Below are 12,970 nucleotides of genomic sequence, written 5' to 3'. Positions count from 1 at the left end.
CTGTGTGCCGAACAAGTATTCTAAAGCAGAAAGAATATAAAAATAAATAAAGGCAAGGACATTATAAGAGTGCATATTTTTCCTTGAGAACAGATGTTTACTCTAAAAGTAATATGCAGTGCCGGTAGGGTATCTTTATTTTCCAATTGTAAATATAGTTACATATTTCAGGGATATGTTTTCCTCCCAATGTGAGCACGTAACTCCTATTAACACTAATTGCAGTTACACATGCACACTGAAAGAAGATATATCCCTTTCCCTTTTATGTCACTATCCAAAAGCATTAGAGTATTGCCAGCTGCCTGAAGGATCAGAGTACAATTGTGGTGCTAATGTTAGCAGAGCTATATCAAGTACTATATGTAGAAATAAGGCAATCTATGCAAACATTTAAAATAGAAAAGTTTTCATTGATGGCTAGTGTAGAAAGAAGATGAACATGTGGTATATTCAGTGCTAGTTTCTCAACCCTGTGTACGGCAGTTCAAGGCTCCAACAGAACATTTGCTCTCCCTCTGCTCCTCTTGCATCCTTAACATCTCATTCCCTTACACCTATGTAAATATTTATCCTGGCCAGGAGGCAGGTCTTTGGTTCTGTGTGAATGTATGTCAATGTGCAGTACCAATCAATATATAATACCAGTTGGCTATCTGAATATCACAAGGTCTAAATATGCAATATCATGCAGTTATCCAGCGGGGCTGGAATAAACACTTTTGCATATCAGCTTAAGTAGCATTGTTATTTTAAGTCAACCACCAGAAAAACAAAGAGGAAACAAGATGACAGCAGTAATAAATTAATGTGTGTAAAATGGTAGATCAGTCTTAAACATTATTTGTAATTTAAAAATCCTGATAAAATATAACACAAAGGTTTATCAGTTTGATATGATATGTTAAAATGTTTTTCTGTTTCCAACTAGTACTACCATCACTACAATTCATTTTGCAAACAAGTTTTGAGATCAAGATAATACGATCATTTGAAACTTACAACCAAAGTGTAATAGATCACATCTTAATGGCATCACTAAAATACTCTTACTTAAGATTTTCCGTTAGTTTCCATTAGATTAACATGTCTGGAATGTTGAGACCTGGAAACTTGCCTCTCACTATGGTAACTATGCTTGGCCAAGGCAATGCTTGATTAAGAAATTAATTAATTGCCTTTTCGTTTATTACATTTGCACTGACGATCTCAGCTTAATAAAAAAAGATTCCACTGCAGAATTATTTTCAAGACATACATAGGCTATATATAAAGAATGAAATCTATAAATGCCTAAAACCTAATATACGTGCTAAGCTTGTGAATGTGATATTTTGAGGCATCTGTAACCCTCTGCAGGAAACAGAAGGAGCTTCTCATCTTCCTAAAGTTTCTGCTGATGCATTCAGTATGCCGTCTGGGATTAATGCATCTCAATGTGTCTTCAATAGACTAATAATTACACTTGGAAATAATAATTATATAGATGATGAATTAGAAATCAAATAACAAGAAAGAAATAAAAGGACACACACACATATACACAGCTCATAAAAACTAAAATTTCTGCCAGAAAGACAATTTGGGGGTCTGAAAGAATAGCAAATTCTAGATTCTGCCAAGCTCCACCCACAAGTGACAAGTTCTATAATGGCACCACCTGCCCTAGTTGTGGTGCTGCAGCCCTACCAGGGGGAGAGTATTTTTGCAATAAAAGTTTAATCAAATCTATTAAGAAGTATGTCCCGCTGAATTTAATGGGGTTTACTCACTAGTAAGTGGGGCTAGGATTGCAGCATAAATCAACCATCCTGCATATTAATCAAACACTTGTATCTTCAACTAATCAGCAACAGATAAGTTTCTTAAAGTGAGTTCTGATACAAAAACACACAACGTTATGGTCCATTCCTCTAAGACCGTATATCAAAAAAAAATTTTTTTTATGTTGTACTTTAATGTTCATTATTATGTGACTGGCAGTCACATTCATTACTATAATTCAAAATATAAAATTCAGGAACATTTCTCTTTCATAAAATCATATGCTGTTGGTCTAAAATAATGTGAAAGAGTATGCCTAGTTGCTATGTTGAGAAAAGAAAATGGAAAAATGATAAAGACATAGGGTTGTGGCTAACATTCTAAAAGGGCAACAGAATTTCTTTCTTCTGCCATGCAGCCCCCCACATACCCACAAAATCTGCTCCAGAGGTTCTACTAGATTTTTAGGGTGTGCAGGGGGCTGCAGGGGGAGGGATGTGTGAGCAGAAGTCTATTCTACTTGCACAATCTTGGATACAACCCCTGTTTTTCACCATCACTCTTCTATCAATGAAAATCTTAGATCATGCACAAAGAATGGTTGTGGGGAAATATACAGATAACTAGTTCTTGGTCTAGATTAGGTCTTGTTTTTCTATTCTGAAGGATCTTGTAATACCTTTCTGTACTGGATCAAACAATACAGCCATTGAACAATGTTGATATATGAGTCAAGGTCTCAGTTAAAGTTGCAGTTTTGCCTGACAGTTGAAGATAATGCATATGACATTTAATTCTAAAGCTATTAATACCTCTGATTTTGACAGCAGTTTGGAACATTCCATAGTAGGGAGAGAGATAGAGGTCAATCCTCTCATAATGTTTGGCATCCAAGAGATGTATACGTATGAAAACATTTCAACAGAATGCAATTTGCTCAAAGATGATACTGTGAGATGAGGCTGGATGGTTTCATTTCACAAGATAATCTTCCAGTAAGTTGCATGGTTGAACCTTTCTAATGGAAGGTTTTCTAGGATGTGTATCCATGGAAATCATTCTAAGAACTATGTTATGAATGTAAAATACTACATTGTAAGTGATTTTCAGCTTTAACTACTATTAACAGTTTTTCCAACCACATTTCTCCCAGCAATGATGTAGCTCCCTCTCTTCTCTCAACCTCTGTCAGTTTTCTTTGCTTCTGAATGTATACAGATCAGAACAGCACATGGCAATCCATGTGCAGAAACAGGTTTCCACAACTGAATGGCCTTTCTTTATTCAGTGCCTCATACAAAAATATGTGCTGCAGGAAGGGGAAGAAGCCTGCATCCAGCAAAAAGGAAGAGGAGCTTGCACAGTGCTAGAAACAAACTGCAACATACTGTATCTGATTGTCACAAATCTAACCAATTGCTGGGAAGACAGAATGATTCAACAACAATATCAATTTGGGACGGCAGTCCAGGCATCTGGGGTTCTCCAACTGCTTTTGTCAAATTTGGTGGTAAGGAATTTGGTGATTTTTAGGTTAACAGAAATATTAAGCCTTCTAATTTGTTTTCTGCTTCTAACTTTTTTTTAACACTAAGGTTCTGGGCAGTGCTAATTCTCTAGAAAAAGAGGTACCAGAACCCACCACAAACATCTCCCTCTTAGAATGGCAATGGTGCTCACCTGAGAGGTGCTGAAACTGAGTTCCAGTGAGTTCTGGCTGAAAAAAGCCCTGGTTCTGGAAGAAACTGTAGGGTTCTTTTTAATTTTTAGTATAACTGCCTTGCTGGATTAGATCACAGTACACCATTCTGTTTCCAGGGGTGGGCACCTAGGTGCCTCTGGAAGCTTCCAAGCAGAGCATAAAAGTGATGGTAATTCCCTTTCACGCATGGAGTCACCATCTACATGGATCCATCACCTATAATTCATGATTTTAACCCTTAGAATTTGCTAAACTAGTATGGATTTCTATTCTATTAGCTATGTGCTCTGTGAAAAAGTACTTTTTTTGTCCCGAATCTTGTTTTTTTGTCCCGAATCTACTAACAATCAACTTCATTGAGCAATCCCAAGTACTAGTATAATGAATGTACCATGCATAATTTCATAAGCCACTTAAGATCTTTAGTTTGTTCCCACTGAAGGAAGCATTTACTGAGCAGAGTACACCCACACGGCACTCACACAGTGGAAGTGGGATTCTTCATTCTCCTTGCAGCCCCTATCCTGAAAATGGGTTCCAGAGGGCTGAAAGACTCTCTAACAAAGGGTGAGGGAGGAACTGAGGAAAATATATTCTCCCTCACCTCCCTACTGCCAGTAACCCAAGTGGACCAGACGTGAAAAGAGCTTTTAAGCTCTCTGCCTTGTCTGAGAGGCTAGGGATGCTCTGGGAAATCTCATGGGTACTTAGATGGCCCCACAAGACTTTGTGCAAGCACCCCAGAGCTGGTGTACTGAACAAGTCTTCCTCAGTACACTGGGTCCCAGTGTGCTGAGTCCGCTTGTAGGAGGTAGGGAAGGCATGTAGCCTAATCCTATGCATTTTCATAGGAAGGTAAATAGGCAAACCTACCTGATAGAGCTAAGTATTTATTCACGTTTTTACCACGTTTGGCTGTGAAATATCCTTACACAAATGGAAATAGTTGTTAAAGTTGTTAACTTTACTGGTACCTCAAAAATTAAAATTATAATGGCTCCCAGTGATGGTTCCTCATTCCTCCAATTGTCTCCACAGGATGAGAGAAACATCCTACCCTGAGGCAAGTAAGCAGAAGAAGCAGCGACAGCTTCTTCTAAACAGTTGTCTTTTCGATTTTATTGCAACTTTTTAGAAGAATCTATTATTATTGCTGCAATAATCTCATGTAAACTGCTTTGTGAAATCCACCTGAAAGCAGTATACAAATTATTTTCTTCTCATCTATCTGATCTTCCTTTGTGTTTTAAATCATAATTGTTTTGGCAAATGCACCCAATTCCGAAGGTGCATGGACTAGATAAGGTTTCTATTGATGGGCAAATCTGTCAATTTTGGTTTCTCTCAATTCTATGTTTATGATAATATTTTATTATGTTGTTAATTAAGGTGTTTTAAATCTGCATTTTATATTTGACTTCCTGGCGGGTGCGATTTTGCCTTTGAGCGAACTCAAGCCACTTCTCTCCCCCCCCCCCCCCGGCCACTCGCTGCCAGAGTCAGCAGCAGGTCGCAGGGAGATCGCAGCAAGTTTTCTCGTTCCGCATGAACCCTTGGTGCCCCACTCACCTATGGGGTTTTTTGGGGGGGGGTGGAGTCCTCACCCTCTCCCCTCAGCCCGATCCAGCTCTGAAACAGTTGCCGCTAAGCGGACAACACAGAATCCGCGGCCATTCCAATTGGAAGCAAACAGGAAGTCCTGAAGGGTTTTTTTGTTTTGTTTTGTTAACTTTGCTGTATCATTTTGTAGTTGACCTCCTTTGTAATTTTTTATTTTGAAATATTTTGTAATACTTAAGATAGTATTTTAGTTTCCTGTTAATTATGTTGCTTTGAATGTATACTTTATATTTGACTTTTTCAGTAATGCTTAATAATAATCATAATAATTTCTCATTTTTCCAGTCTTAAATTCACAGCAGTTTGAATTTTTTTTAATGTCCTCTTGGAAATACAGCAGCATTTTAGTGTGAATTTCTCCTAACATGCAAATTTTAGTATGGAATTTTGCCTAATATGCACTTTTTGGAAAGCATTTCTCCCTATTATAAGAAATTTGGTATGATGTTGTTTTTACTAATAAATGCATTTTTCTGCACACTTTACTCTACTATATGCATTTTTGTACGTATTACTTGCCTGAAAACTTGCACTGCAAAATTCCAAAAAGTGCAATGGCTGTTTCAGTTCCTGTGTTATTTTGTAAAGTGAATTAGGGATGTTCACCTTCAAATGCAAACTGAATGGAATATCTTTCCCATCTCTAATGTTTATTTAATGATGGGTAAAGGATATTCTGTATGAATTATTTGTAAAAAGAAAGTGTACTACTTCCTTGGGCTGGAAGGCATGTTACCTACTCTAGTAATACTCCCTTAATCCTAAATGTATAGAAACAGGCATGTGGTGATTTACTTGGTCTTGAGGGAAAATCCCTATGCACATAGAAACTTCTCTTCTTATATCTCAGAACGCAACCCTGATATTAAATAGGTTATGGCAGGCTTCCTCAAACTCGGTCCTCCAGATGTTTTGAGACTACAGTTCCTATCATCCCTGACCACTGGTCCTGTTAGTTAGGGATCATGGGAGTTGTAGGCCAAAAACATCTGGAGGACAGTGTTTGAGGAAGCCTGGGTTATGGGGTTGACTCTGACACAAATTAAGTCTTGAAAGAAGCAAAGTGTTTAATATTATTATTATTACTACACGTATCAACACCATCAATTTATAAGCAAACCCTTTATCAAGCGATCTCAGAGTGGCTTAAATGAGCAAAACACAGATATACAGGAAGTGATAATAATGTGGGAATACACTTTGTGGGTTCCTTTGAACCCGCGATTATTTGTTTAAGTTAATGTTATTTATGTACTATTTTATGTATCCTTCCATTCCAAAGCGAAAGCGAAAGCAGGGCTCAGTAGGCATCTTGCCACTGAGATCCCTCCGCCTAAACCTTTAGTTCCAGAGGTTTGAATTTGTCAATGATCGTTTATTCTGCTTCCCACCTTTTTTGGGGGCAGCAACAGCGCTCCTATTGGTAAATATATCGATCATGACGTTGCACTTGGTTATCAATAAAAGGCTGCGGCTCCCCGTATTGGGTGTGTTAAGTTGGGGACTCAGTTAAGATAGTCAGGATTTATCAGTCGCTTAGGTAGCGGGGTTTTGGGGAGCGGGTTGGATGGGTTGGTTGGGTTGGAAGCGTGTGCAGGAGGTAGTTAGGTTTTAGTTCGCGGAAGATTTGGCGGTATAGATTTAGTTAGCCTTAGCATTGCGGAAGATTTGGCGGTGCAGGGTCTGTTAGCTTAGGAAAAGCTTAGAATAGCGATAGGTATAGTGAAGTGTAAAAGCCTATGCGGGTCAGCCAAAGCCATTCAAAGAACTAATGTCGTTTGTCTTTATTTCGTCTTAATTTAAATTTTTGGGATCTGTTTAGCCTTTGTGCTTGGTCGTAACTTTAGCCATCATTTGCTTGGGTATGTAACTTTAGCTAATAACCTAGGAGGTCGCAAGTGTTTGTAGATACTTTCACGAGGCATTTTTCATCCGAACTACTCACGCACCTTCAGATTTAGCCTGGCGGACAACGGCTCGGTGTGAGTTTATGCTCCGGAATTATCGGCCGTTCTGTTCGCAGGCCGGCCGGCGCCCGTGCCAGGATGCACGTGGAACGCTGGCCGCAGATCCCCGGCAACTGGAATCCCGTGTGTAGGTGGCTTAGACCTACGCGCGGGAAGCTCCAGCAAAGAATCCCCGCATAATAATACCAAGGATTTTAAGAAAATGAGGTGAGGTGAGGAAAATGCAGGCAAAAGAAAAAAGTGGGGGGCCAAGAAAGAGAAGGAGGAAAACTGAGAAACCTGGCAATAAAAGAAAAAAAATTAAAGTGCATCAATACTGTAGATTAGTGGGTTGAGAATGAACTCTGGGTGTGGGGAAAAGATAAATTTCTGTGTCAGAAATTTATCTAACAACTTAAATGTTTGTATCTCCAACAATGCAAAGTGCACCTCTGGAGAGCTACCAAGATGGTAGCCAGTAGAAAAGAGGTACGGTGATTATTTTATCAAGATAGCTTTTAATTTGACCTAAATACCAGGTTGATTTTCTGGGACAAACATGCAAAAGGTAGAGAAATTCCGTATTAATATTAAATAATATTACAATATTATCCTGTTAACTACTGAATTCAGTACCTCTAATGTGACTTTATCAGGACATACTCGTTTATGTGCCTTATGCAGAGTGATGTGCATTCAATATCACTGCCACCCCAGCTGTACAGAAGCTGAGCTATCACATAACAGTGGCAAGCCTCCAGGGAAGACAAAATGTGCTGCACCTGTTTATAAGTGCTTAGCTATTATTCATATTTACCTTCACCCTACTTTTGCTGCAGTACACATTCGTGCCAGAAGCACTTCCCACCATGGCTATCACTATGTCCACAAAAGGTCTTCTTAAATTTCTGCTTTCTAAACAACTGAGTCTATAATCCTCCTAATACTACATGCTTTTCTCACTATCAAGCCTTCCTTTTATGACTATCATTGACTTCATACTATCAGCAAAAGGGTTTAAGGTATTTAAAAAAAATGCAGTTCATATTATGCACATTATATGAATGTCTGCCCCAATCTAGTAATTCATTTTCTACTATCTTCCAACTGGAATAAGCTAAATATTCTTTAAAAAATAAGTTAAATATCTACTAATCACAACCTTCCTCTTCAATTACAATGTGAGGATTCTACACATAAATTTTAAAGAAGTGGCTAATTATTGCCTGAAGTGCTTTGATGCTGACATGTGTAAATAGCTTGTTCGACAGCTGACCAACTCCAGATCCAACTGTTAGTTTTGGAATCAGTCTGGGAGCTTAAGACACAGTTGAACAGCACATGATGAAGTATTTGAGAGTGATTTAAAACATTTAGCATCCATAACTGTAAAATTGAATTGGCTAAAAGTTGTTCTGGGAAGACGTCAATAAACAAGAAACATTACTAAAGAATTGGAGTAACATCATTACTCTGCAAGCAGTTGGATTTTAAGATATGTATGAATTAGCCAGTCAATAGCATGTGGAAAGATTGATGCAGTGCTGATTGCCAAAGAGTGGGAAATGTAGTACAAAAAGCGTATAATTCATATCAAGTTTGAAGTGAAAATTCTATTCATTTTACAGCACAGATGAAATCCTGGCTGCATGTATACCTGAACCAGAATGCCCCTCTTTTAGCAAGTATTTGCATTGTATTATTTATTAACTGTGGGTTTTATGAATGGTCCATTAGATCTTTACTCAGAAATATTTTATTTTTATTTTCTATAATGTAAAGTAATGCATCTGTGGCATTGAACTGAGAAAGAATGAAAGATGCAGTTTTTAACACCATCAATTGTTGACAATGTTCAGTACTCATTGATTGTAATTTACTCTCAGTTATAAATTGTGGAAAACTAAGACTGACATACAGGTATTAGCAATGCAGGAGAAGCAATTTGGGGCAGAGCATTTTTTTGAGGACAGATTTTTTCCATCAGTCTTCACCCATTTTTGATTAGCTCTGCTAACAGCTGACAGAGGTCTTTCCTACATCCACCAATAATGCAGGCTCTGGACAGACTACTGCCACATGTAGCAAGTATAAGGCCCCCAAAGCAGGGTAGAGCAAGGACTCCAAAGAGGTAGAGCTGAGTCACCCATGAATCTACTGGGTGTTAAGATGGTCCAGCAGCCAGAGGGGACCCAATCTGAATTTCTCTGCAGTCAGTTTGGTACTGGTACAGCAAAAAAATTGTAAAATACTGCCCCCCCTTCTGCTCTGACCAATGCAATTGACAGGGCTTCAGATTTGTACCCCATTGCTCCCCACCTAGAAATTAGGTTTGCTCTCTAGGTGACTACTGCTACTAAAAACAGACACAAGTAGAAGTGGTCTGGGATAGGTGTGATTTCCAACAAAGCAACATCAAACGCTGAGTTATATGGCTTTCAAAAAACCTACTTATATGCTCTGTTCTCATAATAAATACACTCCTATCCACATTTTTTTGTTCTCTCTCACAGAGACACACACATGTACTTCAAGACATAATTCTAAATCCTGAGAAACAAACCCTATTTTAAAAAATCACCAATTTGTTTAGTAAATTCTGGTTCTCACTCTTGCTATTATCATAATGTTCGGGGTGTTTGACAGGAGATTTGCATAGTATAAATCATATGTAGCATGAATCTAACTTTACAGAGCTATGGCCAGGGAGCTGTAACTTTTGGCACTTCTGTGAGAAGTCATATGTTTAATATGATGTCATGAATTGGCTCTGAGGTTCCAGTGAAGGTGAAAATTCCCACAGTCCTGCAGTGCTTCAAGAAGTAAGTATAAATGACTAAGTAGAGTAGCCTATTCTAGGATTTGGGATGGGCCTGTACTGATGTACTCTTCCTACAGCCCCTACTTCTCATCACAGCTGACAGCTATTACGGCTGCTGGCCGATGGCCTCAGATGAGAAGATAAAACATACAGAACTTTTGACCTTATTCTGTTACTATCAGTGCCAAGCAGCAACCAACATATTGGGCAGCACCCAAGTTCAACAGTACACGCTTCAGAGCTGTCCTTCCAGTTGCTCTTAATCTATTCCTTACACCTTCATAAAATATTAACTACTGTATTTCAATACTAATTTCAACATGTGTTTTACTAAGTTTAGTTCAACTGAAAGTACCTGCTTCCTGTGATGCTCATTCTTGACAATGGACTGCAAAGATTTCCACAGCTCACACCCTGATAGAAGATCATAGCGCTTTGTCTTACTCCTTTGGAAGGTGTCAGATCTGAAAATTATGAATAAGAAATCCCCATTTGGAAGCATGTATTTGTACAGAACAAAAAGAAAACAGAGGGAAACTGTCATAAAATGCAAAGAACTAAAAAGAGAGCCAAGTTAAATGCAAAAATGCAAGAACAGATAACCACAAAGCTCTGGGTATATTTATGTGGAAGGAAGTCTCATTGTGTTCACTGGGGATTACATCCTCCCTATGTATTCAGGATTGCAGTTTAAAAAGTGGAAGTAGATAAAGGAAAAAGCAATACTGTAAAAACAGTAAGGTGATCACTAGCTCTCCATAAGAACAAGTCTCCATATTTTCAGTAAGCTATTCTTTATGAGAACCCAATGAAGTGGTTGTGAATAACTAAAATAAGAGGGAATTAAATAGAACTAGGTAATAAAAAATGTATAATTTCTTTATAGCACATTGCAACTATGAAGACATACCGTACTTCATACACAAATTCCATATGATTTTCTAGCTGCAAATAAACCCTTGATGACTTCACTATTTCTTAAATGTCAATATCTTTATGTTCATATTAAGTAAGCAATACAAACTTTTCCTGTCACTTTCTTTCAATGAAATGAAATTTTATATAAGCATTTGTACTTCAATATATTTGGAACATAACATTAATAACACATAAACATAGACAGTCACAGTCATTCTGAATCCATCTCTACAATATTGTTCGGCACTGAGCTTTGTTCCCTTTGACACTGTGTTTAGTTAGTTTTGAATATCCTATTATTTTTTCTAATTAAACACTTTTCCTTGCGAGGGTTCTCAGTCTCAAGCTTGTTGACTGGCACTGAGCATGGCTAGATGTTTGGACCATCATAGTGGGCAGAGCTTTCACGCTTACTTGACAAGAACTGAAAAACTGGGTTGTGTTGGCTATGGTTCCCAATTCAGAGAAAACAAGTCATAATTACTTCATTTTCATTCATTCATTCATTCATTCATTCATTCATTCATTTAATAACTGAATACCGCTCAATATTACAAACTATAAGAGGTTGATAATGGAAGCAGATCCTTCTGATCTGTTCCATGCAACCATGTGGGAGAAGTGGGGGGCACAAGCCCAAGGCTGATGTACAGAAATAAATATTTATTGAATTCCATTTATGAATCACTTCTCATAAAATATTTTGAAACAATTTCACGAAAAAACAAATCAGCAATAAAAACAATCACACAATTTCATACATGAAGACATTTAAAATACTTTCCTAGGTAAAAAGAATTAAAAAACACTTCTCTATATAACTAGTTTCAAATCCAATACAAAGGCAGACCAATATAAAGATTAAAAGGCTAAACTATGGCTTTCTGTCAAGTGCAAACTAGGCCCAAGAAGCCATTCCGATCTGCTTTTAATTCATAGCTCAATGACTCAACAATATTTTTGGTAAAGTTGTGAAATGTACACAGATTTTTAAAAAAACATGTAAATATTCTACATATTTGAGGATATATACTAATAGTAACACCTTGAACTTGTCTCAGTAGCAAATTGGCAACCAGTACAGATCTTTGAGCACAGGTGTTATATGCTGACAGAGTCTTTCCCACTCCTGTAACTGCAGCTTCCAGATCAAGCACAAGTGAAGCCCTGCGTAGGCTGAGATTACACATCTAGAAGAGAAGCTTCACACTCATCTAGCCTCAAACCACAGGACAATTGCAAATGGATTCAAAAATAAAGAGATGGGTTGAATGAAATGGCTTAAAACTGGGGCCACATCTTATTAAGAACATCTGCTGGAGAAATGACAAGTGTGGGGACCTTGGATAAACCCTATCATGCCCTTGTCAAGTGACAAAAAAAGCCCAGCTCCAAAGCCTGGAACCAACCTTATGAGTAGGATAAGAGATGGGAAGATCTAGTTTCCAGAAAAATTTGGGGGGGGGGGGGAACCAGTTTGATATAGTTTGAATATTCCACACTTTTTTCTGGGGGGAAATGGCTTGGGGGGGAACCTGCCCCCCCATTTTTCTGGTTTTTTCCAGGCCTTCCCATCTCTGCAGTTGCGGCAGGTTGGCCTCAATAATATTTCTGTCCCCCATAAAAAATCTTCACCTGCAAAGGTGTGTAAGGGTCATCACCATTAACTTTTCCAAACTTGCCTGCCCCAGTCAAGCCTCTGTTTAGTTCCTCTACACTCACTTGCTGGAAATCCATTCCCAAGCTGTTGTAACATTGGGGTGAGGTACCACTGCACCATCAGACCTATCCAGGGCCAGCTGCCGTTCCCTGCTTATTTTGTGGATTGCCTAATTTGAACTCTTGGTTTCAATAACACCTTTTCACAACCTCCAGGGGAGACATTTTCAACCTTAAGATGACCACCCCAGGTCATCACTGCCGAATCAACATGATGTCCATGCGGCTTGTAAGACTAAGGGCCATGCCCTTTAATAACCCCAAATCTTTGCCTCCCAAGTGTAACACCAAAACCTGTGGATGTTGCCATACATGGCAAGGCTCGAACAAAGTTACCAGTGAGCGCTACAGGACAAGTTGTACTGTTGCACAAGGTTGAGTGAGCAGTAAGTTATCCATCTCTCCCTGGAGCTTAGGACTCTTGAGCTACTGCATTCTGAGCACTGGGAGATTACCACCAGGCCATGGCTCTCTAAAATG

General features: G+C 38.5%; 1 long non-coding RNA gene across 1 annotated transcript in view; it reads right to left on the bottom strand.

Moving 5' to 3' along the window:
• The window catches only part of LOC117057851, a 63,170-nt gene that overhangs the window by 38,975 nt on the left and 11,225 nt on the right, over nt 1-12,970 (bottom strand). Inside the window, exon 2 of the long non-coding RNA XR_004427824.1 lies at nt 10,209-10,317. This is a non-coding gene — a long non-coding RNA (uncharacterized LOC117057851). The remainder of the gene's footprint in view (nt 1-10,208; nt 10,318-12,970) is intronic.

Source organism: Lacerta agilis, chromosome 1 (genome assembly GCF_009819535.1).
Source record: "Lacerta agilis isolate rLacAgi1 chromosome 1, rLacAgi1.pri, whole genome shotgun sequence".
NCBI lineage: Eukaryota > Metazoa > Chordata > Lepidosauria > Squamata > Lacertidae > Lacerta > Lacerta agilis.
Note: the sequence above shows the minus strand (reverse complement) of the source record. Positions and strands in the feature narration are given on the sequence as shown.